The following is a 14,640-nucleotide window of genomic DNA, read 5'->3' as shown; positions in this document are numbered from 1 at the left end:
GTTGGTTTAGTCAGTTTGCAGCTAATATGAAATGACCCAAGACCAGTGCTGGGCAGTGATATATTCCTCAGTAATAAATTAGTGTAATATTATTATTTTACCCAGTAATATGTAGTATAAGGGATTCCAATTTCCAAAACACTAATCATATTACAGTGAATAATCCAAGTAATTCTTTACTAACTCATTACTTTTTGACCACTGTAGGTGCTGCAGGTCAGGGCTGGTCACGTGAACTACTAACTTTATTCAGGAGCAGCCATAAAGCTAATGTCAGCATGCTAATGCTGATGTTAAAACGCTTTATGCAGGTATGATGTTTACTATGTTCACCATGTTTGTTAAGTATGTTAGCATGCTTTAGCAGCAGTGCAGCTGAGGCTGATCAGAATGTAAGAGGATCACAGATGTAGGGGTCGACCCATTATTGACCCATCCGATAACGGATTCAATATTCAGCATTTTTATAATTATTGTTGACAATGTTTATTAAAATCTTATTATTGATAAGATAAATGAAATTAAAAACATGCTACTTTGGCTCTGATGCTCTCTGTGGTCTTGCCCACAACACTATTGATTAGTTCATCACACATCACAAGTAATAGCTCATCAACACTGCAGATGTAGCAGATGTTTAATTAATTTTATTTGAATATATGTATACTGGCATTTCAGTATAAATTTTGGTGCAAATCTAAGCTTTACTAGTTTTAGTTTTACTTTATGTACCTTATAAAACTTTGGGGTGCTACCTTGTTTATTTAACTTAAGGAAATGCTGCTGGCAGCTCCCTGCACTTTTTGTTTTAAGATAACTCATTTCAGTAAAGTTTTGTATAGAGGTTTGTGTTATTCTAAATTTTGACACCAAGATTTTCATTTTTTATTACATATGCATATCAGTTTCAAATACTGATTATTGGTTACCTGGATTACTAATAATCAGTATCAGCCTTGATAAAACCATATCAGTCGACTCCTACGCAAAATTAATTAAAGTGCCTAATGAGGGGGGGGCATTAAGGTGTGAATGTGTGCAATCAATCCAATAGTTGCTTAAGTATTTCAGTGTGAACCAAACTGGTGGCTCGACAAACTGGCTGGCGATGGACAAACCATCCCCAGAGCTGTGCCACTAGCATGGCTAAAAATAAAGTGCCAGACCCCCAAATTGGCTGCGAGCCATAATTTGGAGCACAGTCCTCTTTCCCTCTCCTGACAGATCATATTGCTCGTCTGCACCATGGCAGCTATGTGGAAACAAAATTAGGAGCCTCTTTAATTGCCCTGCAGTATGTACTGCACACAAGGCACAGCACAGCACACGCTCAGCCCGTACTGCATCAGTTCAGCCTGCTCCTCATACACACTCATCCTGTTCCCTGAGATATGAGACGGCAGGCATGCTGAGTCACGGATGCTTCTCAAAAGAGAGTTTGAGGTTCAGACCGGGTAAGGAGCTCACTGAGGAATATGAAGTAACCACACAATGTCAGAGACACCATGCGCGGATGTGGGCCATGTGGTTGACAACTGTGGGAATAATTTGAGAGTGGGTTTTTCTGTATCTGTGTGTGGGAAGATTTTTGCGTGCGCTGGTGTAAATAGCACATGCCAGACCATATGTGTTTACTGTAAGGGAGATAGCTGACATTTGATGACCACAGTTGAATTCTGGGACATAGCTTTTACCACGGAGAAGCCAGAAGTCACACTGGTATCAGGACATGCGTCACTAGAGACTCACTTTCCCAACAAAACTCAGCCTTGTTTCCATTCAAGACCCACTGAATGTACACTGTCTAATTAGGGAGAAGTATTCCTTGGCAGGGCGTGCCAGCTCGCACTCTGATTGAAGCCTTGTTCTAAAAAACGCTGGCAGCGCTGCTTTACTGTGTCCACAACACTCAGCCTGTCTGCCGCAGGACTGTGGCTGAGGTCACCGGAGTTCAGAACTGCATCACATCCTCTGCAGACACAAATCCGTTTGTCACAGCATCTGCATCACTTGTGTTGTCACTTCCTGAGGTAACCACCACCGCATCCTTTTCTTTAATGCTGTGGCTGATAACTGGACGACATGATTAAATCGACCTGTGACTGGTGGAGGGAAAGCCTCCCTGTGTCAACAATGTGTCAAAGCTATTTATGTCATCTATCAAAGGTAATGGAATCATTGACAAAACGAAGCAGCAGCTGCTTCTACGTTATTTGGAGCAATTACAATTCAGCAATCCATAAAAGTCGAACGGAAAAGCCACCGACTGTTTTCAAGCATCCGGATAAAAATGTCTTATCCAAACAGAGATGACACTACAGCTTAGCAAAGGTATTCTCTCTGCAAATGTAAGCTGTGGTTCTGGTTTTCCTGTACCTTTGGCGTGACTCAGTCAAACGAACACACCCGGAGTCTCCTTACAAGGACAAAGACAGCAGGAGGGTTGGAGCCTGTGTCAACTCATAGACATCTGTTTACAGCCAGACATATCCCCGGCAAACTTGCCTTAATAAATCAAAAAGTGAATGGGGTTACAGATGTGTTAGTTCAGCCAACAATTCCAACTGAAACTGCTGCAGTGAACTGAGTGGTTTCTTTTCCATTTTTGGGAGGCAAAATTAGACTTAAATGGGCAGTGAATGAAACCAAAATTTAATTACAGAAGTTATTAAAGAGCCACAAAAAGATGCTATCTAATTTCCATTACAAAATGAAAATGGAAAGCCCTTTACACAATGAATCATCTCTGTTTTGTTTTTGTGTTATTGCCCAATTTTTCAGCAATTTAGAAATGTGTCCAATCCAAATTATGTAAGTCCCTGTCCGTTTTCACTCTCTGATCAACTTTCTCCTTTCCTGTGTCCCTCACTTATTGTAGATATGCTGTGTGCTAGGCTCATCTATGCTGAAAAGAAAACCAAAGTTTTGGTTTGAAGCAACTCTGGAGGCAGATAGTTGATTGTTGAATCTTATTCCTAGCTCGTCAAATACCAAAACTTTGGTTAAGTTAGCTAATGTTAGCAAAATAACTAACAATTTATGCAGATTAGCAAGCTAGTTTGCTAGACCTTTGCTAACATTAGTTATCAGATTTACCTAGCTAGCTAACGGTTAGCTAGCTAGCCAAAACGGTTGCGTTTAGCCAGCAAAACTACATGGGTAGGTTTCAGCACAAAAACAACTTGGGTAGGTTTAGGAAAAAAAGATTGTTTGGGTTTAATTAAGTCCACTGACCTGGGATAAACTGAAGACAGACCCTTCTCAACTAGTTAGCTAATGTTTTGCTAAAATAAGCTAACTTAAGATGTGGCTATGTCTACTGAATGTTACGTCTACAGGCCCTCCAGTAACATCTGTTAACCATCTTCAAAATGTGGTTTTCTTTTCAACATAGACGCACCTAACACAAAGATAAGAACAGGAAACCCAAACCATGATCTTTCCCTTATCCGAAACAGGTGTTTTTTTTTTGTCCGTAAACCTAAGCAGTTCTTAACCACCGCGTTGTTACATAATTAAACATAATTTGTTGCACAATATGGAAACAACACGCACAAATCTTGCGAGAGTTTTGCAAATCCCTTCTAGACACTACCAAAGTTCACAAAGGTTTTGCTATTCCAAAATTACTCAACTGTTATTAAAGCACAGAGTGAAAAGGGAACAAGAGTAGCAATTAAGTGGAATTAAATGAATGAAGGGGAAAAAAAATCCCCTCCGCTATGCAACACTGAGGGAGAAAAATGAAAGTGTCTCACACAAAACAGACATTTTCTCATACAATTTTTGTCTGTTGAACAATAGCATTCCTGTAGCACTTGCCAACTAACACTCCCTGCCTTGTGTGGTATGTCTGGGAGTTACGTTTGCACGCGAGCTGCCTGGATGTTTTCCCATCAGTGTGCCTGTGGACACAGCATGCACACATCCAGATCTGATTCAGTACTGTTCTTGGGTTTGATAACAAGCTTCATGGTGATAGTTTTATGGTGCGCATAATGATTTAATAGAAAGGTTGATTCATCTTGATGAAATTATGAAAGATGTGTCTTGAAGGTGACTGTCAAGCGATGAATTATTATTTTTAATGATCAGATGATTATCTGATGTTAAAATTCCAAAGAACCTGCGGTTTTATCACGATAAAGTTGCTTAACAGGCGGTAATTACCAAAGGAGTATGGAACATGCAGTAAATACCAAAAGGAGCGCAGGGAAAACTCCGAGGTGTGGTTGCCTGTCATTACTCAGAGCCTCTGTTGCTCATAGCAAATAAAAGTTTGAGGCAGACAACACCCTCTTTAAACTATACGATGCATTGGAAAGTGTTACTAGCGGAGTGGAATGTCTCAGTAACCAGACATCAAATTAAAAGCTCAAATACTGATCCTGTGTATTACAGCAGATTAAACCTTAAACACATACCTTCAGAGATGATATTACGCCGCTCCTAGTCAAGGTATTTTGTTTCATTTTCACAATTAACTTCCTGCTATTCCTCAAACTATTTAGTTTTAACAATTTTCTTGTGTCAAAATCAAGTTGTGTGCCTTTGTCTTCTTTTGAATGACATATATTTACTTTTTTATCTCCACCAACCGTAAGCCTAGAGGGGATCATGCGTTTGGTCATGTGTCTGCATGTGTTAGTATCACACCTATTTGTTAAAATTAGAGAGAAGATACAATCCTTATCAACCATTATTTATAGACTGATCTGTATTGCCCCAGGGTATATAGGAAAGTGTGGTAACAAATTGTTAAGTCATATACAATGTATGTTAGCAATACAATATTAGTGTGTAATGATATTATAAAATCACAATAATAATTAGTATTACTCAGTACACAGTAGTAGACAGTAGTACACAGGATGTGGTAAATAATAATAATGCTTTACCTCTTTGTCAGAAGTCTTCTTTTATTCTTAAATGTTTGTGAGGATACATATTCATCATGTGCCTTTTTCTAAAATACGGCTGAACACAATAAAGACATTTTAATAGGGCCATTACAATTCATTCTCAAGAGCACAGGCAATAGTAAAGCAGGAAGTGTTACATGATAACAGATTCAGAGATCAATACTTCTGGCTACATGCAGGACAAACACTCTTTCAGCTCAGCTGCTTGTATGAAATGAGGTCAGTGACAGCTTTGATAAATCACGTCTGAGAGTCCACGGCACACGTGACTCCACCCATGGATGACTCTATAGGTGTCTATATAACGTCTTGACAGCTGCATTCCCTGTCCTCTATGTGCAATTACACAGTACAAACATCGGGGACATAATTTACTCTCAGAACATATTCGTCCAATAATCTTGGCCGGATAGGAGGAGCATGATGGGAAGAAGCATTTGTGGCATGGAGATGTGAAATAGTGAGCAATGTAAGGCTTTGGTGAGAGGAAAAAAGGGGAGGGGTACGACTATAGTAGGTCATCGATTGAATGCCATGATGCTGTGTAATCTATAGCCTCCTCAGACTCCACAGAGACATGTGTGGCGTGCTAATGATGCAGCCATGTGAAATGGATGATGGTAAAACGTCTGTAGACTCAGGGGTCTCTGCTGATGGGATGACTTACCAAGGTCAAAGCTCATTTCATTTCTCTGCTTCAACTAACTCCACACGTCTCCCCGACCTCAATCCATGTCCATAACACAACTACACACGCACACACACTCACACATTGGTCCGCCATCACCCCATCTTCTCAAGCCATCTCGTGTCCATGGAAACCATGCGACCGGCCAGCAGCGGAAGTACATGCAGATTAATTCCTGGCTCACTCAATCATGTAAATTGTGCACGTCGGGCAGGATCATCGCTCATCGGCGGATGATTCCTCTGTTTTATGTTCCACAAGCATGGCCAGACTTAAATATAGCCCTCCTAACCCAGACAGGACACAGACACCATCAGGCTGAGCAGCAGGAATGCTGCTGTTGCTAAGTGACCACACACATTTTCTCAAGCCACCATTACTATTGGGCCTCAGGAGCAAACTAGTTTAGCTAGCAGCTAATATAGGGGACAGTATATGTTGTTGTTCTATAAGAGATGTTTCTTTTTTGGTAATTTCATCCTCGATCATAAAGGCATTTTGAATATATTTACATTCTACTCCTGAGAGCAGATAGGTGTGTTTATTCCTAATGTTAGAGAAAAGAATATTCCTTGTTTCCTGAATTCTGAATGATGAGACTCTACTTAATGTATCATGATTACACTGAATCATTTGTAAATCACAACTCTCACAGATGAAAAAACAAGAGGAGCCAGCAGTCGTGCTAGCAGCTCTTTGCGGCTGTACTTGGGACCAGTGGTGCTTTGAGGTAAGCGCTAATGTCAGCATGCTAAAATGTTTACAACGATAATGCTAGCATGTTGATGTTTAGCAGGTATAATGTTTACCTAACTTAAGCATGTTAGCATGAAAACATTTGTCAGCGTTATTTTTTTCCCCCAAGACTACTACGGTACTGTGCTGTGATTGGCTACTAATACTGAGTTGTGATTCGCTAGTTCTTGTTGCCTTGACAACCGGCCCAAAAACTGCACACACAACACAAAGCCCAGTCTCCCAAGTACTGTTCTCTACCACAACGTTCTAAGTGCCAGTCTACACTCACGCTCACAGCCAATGAGAGCACAGTAACAGTAGCCAATCACAGTACAGTAGGGCAGAACAGTCCAGCACCATTTGTTGGGAATGTCATTGGTTGAGGTACTTTGAAACAAAGTATTGGACTAGATGAAATGTCAGGGGATAAAGTTTTTACAGTCCATCCTCTGGGGACAATAAATGCACCACATTTCATGGCAAACTATCAAATAAGGGTACACACTATCATGATATTATGTTTCGTTAAACTATGTAAATTCTAAAAAACACTGTATCATGATATTTTGTGTTTTAACCCTGACTGCTAAATAGCAGTGTTGTTATCACCACTTCTATTTTCACTGAATAAAAAAGCAAACTTTTTAAAACTCAGATTTTATGCATATGGTGGCAGCTGTGCTCTTTATAGAATGACAATTTTCCTGAAAATGAGATTTAAAAAAAACAAACAAACTAGACATATATCACCTGCTTATAGTACTGCAAAATATTGCAATATATTGAATCGTAACCCCTGAATCATGATGTATATGGTATCACCAGATTCTTGCCAATAAACAGCCAATAATTGGTAATTATATTTGGCAAAGCAATTATAATTGTGAAGATATTTCAGTTTGGACCAAAGTGGCGGAGTGACTGTCAGACTGTAATTGTTCGCTGGAGCCAAACTGCAAACATGGCTAATAAAAACACTTTGTGTTCGCCCTCACGTGCTGTCTAAATCATACTGGTTTTACTTTTACTTCACTTTTACTTCTTTCTTTCTCAACCGAACTGGTGGAGATGAAATTAAAAATTATTTATGATACTTTTTCTGAAACATACATTGGCATACCTGTGCATATTTATATATATGTGTATGTGCAATTGTATGTATTTCTTCTGCATATACAGCAGGCACTGGAGTGCAGCTCTCATCTTGCAACCTGGGGAGGGACCTTGTAGGATCTGCTGTCTGCCTCCATGTGTATTTTGTGTGTGTTTGTATTGTGTTGATTATTTTGCAATGTTTTTACAGACAGGTTATATAAGGTTCAAAAAGCAACACACACCTCCAAAGGCGATGAGTACTGGGTGCTGGACAAAAAACAGACACAAAAGTATAAAATTAGATTAAATTAAATTCAGACAACTGACTGTTAGCACTGATCTTCCCAGTAAATCCATGTTTGAGTGAGGTGAAATAGAAGTATAATAAATGCCTCTTCCTTGCAGCCTACTGTTTACCTTAAATGTCTCACCCAATAATACTGACTGTTTTAAACTGACCTTCGGGTTGTGAATTATGATGACAGTGCCCAAAAAAGGTCATCTTCACCATGAAATATGACTGCATCCTAAATGACCGGTCATTCCCTCCCGTCTCTTGTCTGCAAAGCTCGCCTTTATCTGGAGGCTTTGAGAGTTGTTAGAGATAACTGAGCATTTTCCCTTCTAGAGATCCTCCTTCAGGGAGGAAACAGAAAGAGCTTTGATCAAAATCTGGGAGGCTGAAGAGAACGTTCCTCAAGGTTACTAATTCAATATATGAAGGTAAACGGCACATAAATATATACCTGTTTTTCTTTATTATTCTGTGTTTGCATATCTGTACCATATTTAATAACATTTATTGTATCACTTATTTGTGTATGATGTGTTGAATTTTTCCATTTGTCTTCAGCTCACCAAACTAATATGGTTTTTTTTTGCTCTCCCAGCAATAAAATCAAGTCATCTTGATGTTTCAAGGGTTATCTATCGATGCTCAACATCAATATTATCAACGGCAAAATAAATAGACAATGATTATCTATGTTAATGAACATGCTCAATAAAACTGTACTTGTGATGCATGTGTGTTTCCACTGTGTGGATGCAACTGATAATATATGCTATTAAAAAGTTTATGTAAAAGTCAATACAATGCTGCCTGAAATAGGATTGAATATTGTATAACTCATGCTTGTAATTTTGTGCTGTGTGTACTGTATTTATCTATGAATGGATGTTAGAAGATATCTTCAGTACATTAGGGCTGTGACTAACCATTCAGTATAGATTAATCTGCAGATTATTTTCACAATGAATCGATTTAATGTCAGAAGATTGTGAAAAATGCTCATCACAATGTCCAGGAGCCCATAGCAACATCTTCAAATTATTCTAAAAACCCAGAGTCTTAATTTACTATAATAAAAGACAAAGAAAAGCAACATTTACATTTAAGCAAACCAGCAAATGTTTGATATATTTGCTTGAAAAATGACTGAAACGATTAATTGATTATCAAAATAGTTGGCAAAAAAATTTCTTTCAATTGACTCATCAGAGAAACAACTAATCATTGTAGCTCTACTGTTTGTTTATTGATTTCATGTGTGCATATGGGAGGGCTATATGTTTCCAGTATGACAGTATGTGAAAGTAACATATATCTGTGTGTATGCATTGCATGTATCTATAGAATAAAGCCTACATACACTAAATCTAATTATTTTTTCTATTTTTTATTATTAGTTTTTTTGTTTGTAATGTAGGTAAACATGGACTGCCATGCAAAGAAGTAAAACTTTATTATTCACAAAGTCACAGCATTACTGTAACATTAACTCACATTTACATTAACTGGTAATTATTTCAACACAATGACCGTAACACAATTTCATCTTATGTTCTATTCATAAATTACAAAAAACAAATAATGGCATATTTTAGGCCAATGATTTGACAATGATTTATTATAGTATCTTGCAATTATTTGCACAAGTAAATTAAATTATATTTTTTTACCCAACTAAATGCAGTGTCTCAGGACAAGACAAGCTGTTCTAGCAGTACAACATCAGTTGGTGCACACTTGTCAGCCTGGCTGGGACATAATGCATGTTTGGAACAGACTGGATAAAACAGCATTAACACTGAGGATGAGAGGTTGTAGGCACAGGGAAATGTAATCTGTGAGTTTGATGAATGTTCTCTGGCTTCAACCAGACATCTGCCACTTAATTAAAGTTCTTGCAACAGTGTATGTTTATACAGACAGAGATAAAGCTTCTATAAGCTTCATGTGTGTCAGGGGATCTTCATGAATCACCGGCAGACTAAAACTAAATCCCCCTCAATGGAACAACTTTTTCATGGATTTCGACACTGAATGAGGTCTGAGGCGCAAGTTTGGGCAGAATGAAATCTTGTATAACATGAACTAGATGCATCACAACAAGGCATGATTAGGCATCATTAAAAGGAAATACAGCCTGGACACAAATGATGTTCCTGATGTTTTTTGGAACAAGGTGAAACTATAACGGGCTAATTTACAGACATCAAAGCATCTACCTGAATAGTGGGTTTGGTGCCACACCAGTGGATCCTCCCTTCTTGTTGTTGGACTCACTCACAGATAATTGTGAGCCAGTGTTCTAACATGTCTAATCCTCTGTCCTGACCCGGCTCCACAACTCTGCCACACTGACTTTTTCCTGACAATATGGGTGTGTGCTTGACTTGTTTGCACTACGCACAAGAATTATCTAATTGCTTAACTCCTAAAGCCGGTCCAAGCCCTGTTTTCTCTGGCCTGAGGGAGGATGCTGTCAGGTTCGCTGTGAGTTACTTCTTCAGATTGGAGACAAGTACATAGGTGTTCACGCGTAATTACCATCAGGTTCAAACTAATAGGTATGAGCTGAGCAACCTGAGAAAAAAAATGGATAATTGCTTTCAGAGAAGCTTGTGTGTTTATACTGGCAGATATTTCTCAAATCATTAATGATTGATGTCGAGACATGCAAAGGTGGTGCAGCGGTGAAACCAACCCAAACTTAATGGTTTGTTTTTGTTTATAATGGCTGACAGTTAAATGTCAAAAGAGCACAGAAACAGGAGTTTCCTGCTACCTTAAAGGGATAGCTCACTTTTTTTCAAGCATGACTTACTTATCCATAGTCAGTGTATTACCTACAGTAGATGGCTGTCAGCATGACCCCAGTTTGAAGAAACAGCATGAGTATCTTATAGGAAGCTGAGCAATGTACTACTGGGGACAAAGTCAGCAACAAAATGTATTTTAGCCACCTAAAAAAAGGTGTTGTTAAGTGTACAATATATTTTGAATATTTTCAATGCTTTACTTTGCTGTCAAACAGCCCTTTCTGACAGGACACCATCATTTTATCAGCCAAATATCATTCTCTCCAAAGCCACCTCATGTAGACCAGAAACTCTGCAGGTAAAATGATTGTTTTTGCCAAAGGAGCCTGGGTGCTTTAAAGGGAGACATTTTTGGTTACAAAAACTACAGGTCAGCTCATCAGTGTGGCAGTTTTTTGGATTTTTTAAGTTGGACAACAACTATTAGAGGTCGAGGGCCTCGGACATCTGGAGGGAGGTCAGAGTAGAACAGCTCTTCTTTCGTGTTGAAAGGTGGAGATGAAAAGCGTAGATGAAGAAAGGGATGTGGATGGACAACTATCACAGGAATCCTGCAGGAATATTTTACCAACCAAGACCAGCAATACAACAAATGTATTTTATCACTTGAGCCACTTCCACTACATGTTGTCAGTCATGAATTACATAATCGATAATTTTCAATATGAAAATTCACTATCATTATAGAGTTTTCAGCTATACCATCCAGGCCTTATATACACTTGAACTGATATTGATTTTTTATATGAGCCTTTTTTAAGAACCCTCATCAAAAATCAAAACCATCCCTTTAAGAATTACTGCATTAAGCTCCCGGAAAGTGAGATCTTATCACATAGACCACTATATTGACTTTTTATATGCTTTGTTGCTTTTTAGTCCATTGACTGTGTCTTGACGAGAACAAAGAAAAATGACATTGACGCACAGGAACAAGAATGAATCTATTGCTTATTAATGCAGTCTGCAGCAGAGGGGGTGACGGAGCGTTGTGACAGAAAATCAGTTTTCCCTGCAGTCTTCGTGTTCAGCCCCTCACTGCAAACTGACCCCACCCCACATCCTGCAAAGCAAACTACCGTGCTGTTAAGTTTGTATTTTCCCACTGATTTCATTTCCTGCAGTTCACATTATAGTGCTGTCATAATAGCTTTAGGCCCCTTTCTATTTACTACAGTACAAGCACAAGACATTCAACTGCACAAAAACTGTAAAGGCATTAGCTATATAAACACTACAGAAGGTCAGACTACTTATCAATCCTTTGATAAAGGGCTTTCAGTTGGATGTTCTGGGTGACAAATGACCTGGATTTGTGAGATTTCTTGTAAGTGCATGAGTACGAGAGAGCAAACAACAGCCTACATGCCTGGGCCATGTTCGGGTGGAGCTGCACTCGGAGCCACATCCCATTAAAGAAGAAAAGAAGATGAGGATGTTCAAGTTTGGCACAAATCCTCGCTGGCCAGGGTGTGTGCTGTCAAATCATGTGAGGCATAATAGAGCTATGAGACATCACCACTAGACAAATGTCTTTTGAACCACTGGGTACACACACCTGCAGGATGAACCCCAGGAGTGAACACCAATCTGCGACTGTTCTATTCACAAGAAATCTGGCTTTTTGACCACAATTACACTTCAATTAAACACAAACAGAGGAGTGAAACTCCCGGCCTGGGGACCAGATCCAGCCCACAAGACGGTTACATAACATCCCCTGCATGTTTATTGTTGTTTTTCCTTTTTGGGTTTTGACACTTGAACTTTCATCCAACTTCATAAGGTGGCTCATATTCAACCATTCACACACACTCATGATACTGGTAATGGTGCACAGCACTGAAATAACCTTCAGGGTTAACTGTCTGGCTCAAGATCAAAGATCAAACCACCAACCCCGAGGTTATCAGACGAACCACAACCACTTCAGTCTTTTATTTAAGACTAATCCTTTAATTTTATGAAAGGCCAAAAATTTAAGTTGCAGTGACTAGCTTATTATATTATTATTATATAAATTAGTCTATTAATTGCTCTCGTATTGATTGTCGTTTTGTAGTTTTTAGAGATATATACTGCTTTTCTTAGTCTTCAATGAATGTGAATTTCTTTGGGTGTTGGAGTGTCAATTGGACAAAATAAGACACCTGAAAGACAGCAACTGGGACTCTGGGAAATTCTGTCATTTAAAAAAAACAATAAAACTATTTAATTAGGGTAGTAAATTTTGTGCATTTTCCTTAACTGATTGTTACACGTGTTTAACAATCAAAAATAAATTGATCATCAATAATTGAAAAGATGCAAAGCACAGATCTTTTTCTCAGTTGAAGTTTTATTTTAAAAATTCTAATGGCACATTAGGTAAGTGAAACATTAATGTATGAAGCACAAACAAGTGAAAGGAACACAATTAAAAAAAAAAAAAAAAAAAGATTTGCTCTAAACAGCTGCTCTTGTCTGCCTGTCAATATTCAACAAATCTGGCTCCACCAAAATAAACACTGTCATGTTGTGCTGCAATTACTGTTATCTCTTGACTAACAAGACAGACCAAACCAAACGGTGAGAAAACCTGTGAGTTCCAGAGAACTGGCGCATGAAACAAACTGTCAGCTAATTTTTTTAACCAGTTAAATTCCTGACAGTAATTTATCAAAAGATGGACTTTAATGAGACTGATAACTCTCTGTGCCATGAGGAAAAGTTCCTGTTCTCAAGGAAAACATCATGTATGCAGAGTACAGGAGGGAGGAGAGGGACTGGCAGAATGACAAGTTGCTGAGCATCCAGTTTATTATCATTTTAAAGAAAACAACACATTTTTTCCCCTGCCGTCTCCCACCAAGCCAATCTTGCCAGCAACTTCCAAGTAACTTGATTTTGAGACCCCCCGATGTGCTGTATTTCTTTTATTTTCTTCTAGATTTAAGCTTTGAAGAATGTGGAGATGGAAAAAAGATATTGGCACATTCAGTAAAGATGAAGTATGTGTGATGTGAACACTGAAAACCAGCAGTACAACAACAGTATTAAAGACCCAATTTTTAAATCATTAGCTATATCAATTTGGGCCCAACCAATACTGGATACTTGGGGCCAAAGCCAATATAAGGGAGTAATAAAATATCAATATTTTGGCACATATCACACAACATATAAACCTTTTGGCTGTGACTGGCAAATTTTGGGCCGATGTATTGGTCGGGCTCTAATATCTAATATGAGCTACAGGCATAATTTTAATTCTATTTTTGAGATATTGATGAAATATACATCTGTTTTTGTTTCTATCTGGTTTTCAAATGATCCTCATTTTTGTATTTAAACATTACTGATACAAACAAACCTCTAAGTTAAATCCAGTGTTCTTGCACTATACCGTTTACGTAGAGATCAAAAATTGTGCCTTGAACATGATAACCTTTAATGCTGCTGTGTGAACCATAATGAAAATGCTTACAGACAAAGTTAAAGCACTTTATCTCTCGATTCTTTTCCATGGAGCTCGGAGGAGACACACCTGGTCTTCTTTAAGGTCAAGCATGCAAGAGCGCAGAGACAGATTTAACTCCCTGTCAAGACTCTTGCACACTCTCTCTCTCTCTGGCACATGTAGGACATTATATACTGCTCAGGGGCGTGCGTGGGTTTGTTTTCTAAGGTGCTTTAAAAAAAAAACATTTTCTCAGGAATAACAAGCTTCTGAAATATAGATGTTATTAAGTCAGGCTGCTGTGTCAGCACATGCAGGCCTTTGGAAAAGGTGTAATAGCTTTTGAAACTGAGCAGGTCGGCACATAAAAGAAAATACATCCAAGTTAAATTATTAGGGGTAAATAAGGATTAGGTCTGATGATTACGGATTTAGTAGTGGGATTTATTCAATCTAACAAACTGTTTGTCTCCTGCTTTGCTTCAGGCCACAACAGCTTTTGCGAAGTAGCATACCGACCAAACCTACAGTACCGTTCACTCTCTCTCTGCAGTCAGCGCTCACAAAAAGACAGGTGCATTCCTGCACTTTTAAATATGGCAACGCGCCACTGCTCTCAGCTGTATCGATACCCATGAATAATCAAGCACATC

At 38.6% G+C, this 14,640-nt stretch overlaps 1 protein-coding gene across 3 annotated transcripts in view; it reads right to left on the bottom strand.

Moving 5' to 3' along the window:
• The window catches only part of iffo2b (intermediate filament family orphan 2b), a 37,354-nt gene that overhangs the window by 12,599 nt on the left and 10,115 nt on the right, over positions 1-14,640 (bottom strand). The window lies entirely within an intron of this gene.

The sequence above is a fragment of the Lutjanus erythropterus genome, chromosome 2 (genome assembly GCF_056507025.1).
Source record: "Lutjanus erythropterus isolate fLutEry1 chromosome 2, fLutEry1.hap2, whole genome shotgun sequence".
NCBI classification, from domain to species: Eukaryota; Metazoa; Chordata; class Actinopteri; order Lutjaniformes; family Lutjanidae; genus Lutjanus; species Lutjanus erythropterus.
The sequence above is the reverse complement of the archived record's forward strand: the minus strand, read 5'-3'. Positions and strand labels throughout refer to the sequence as shown.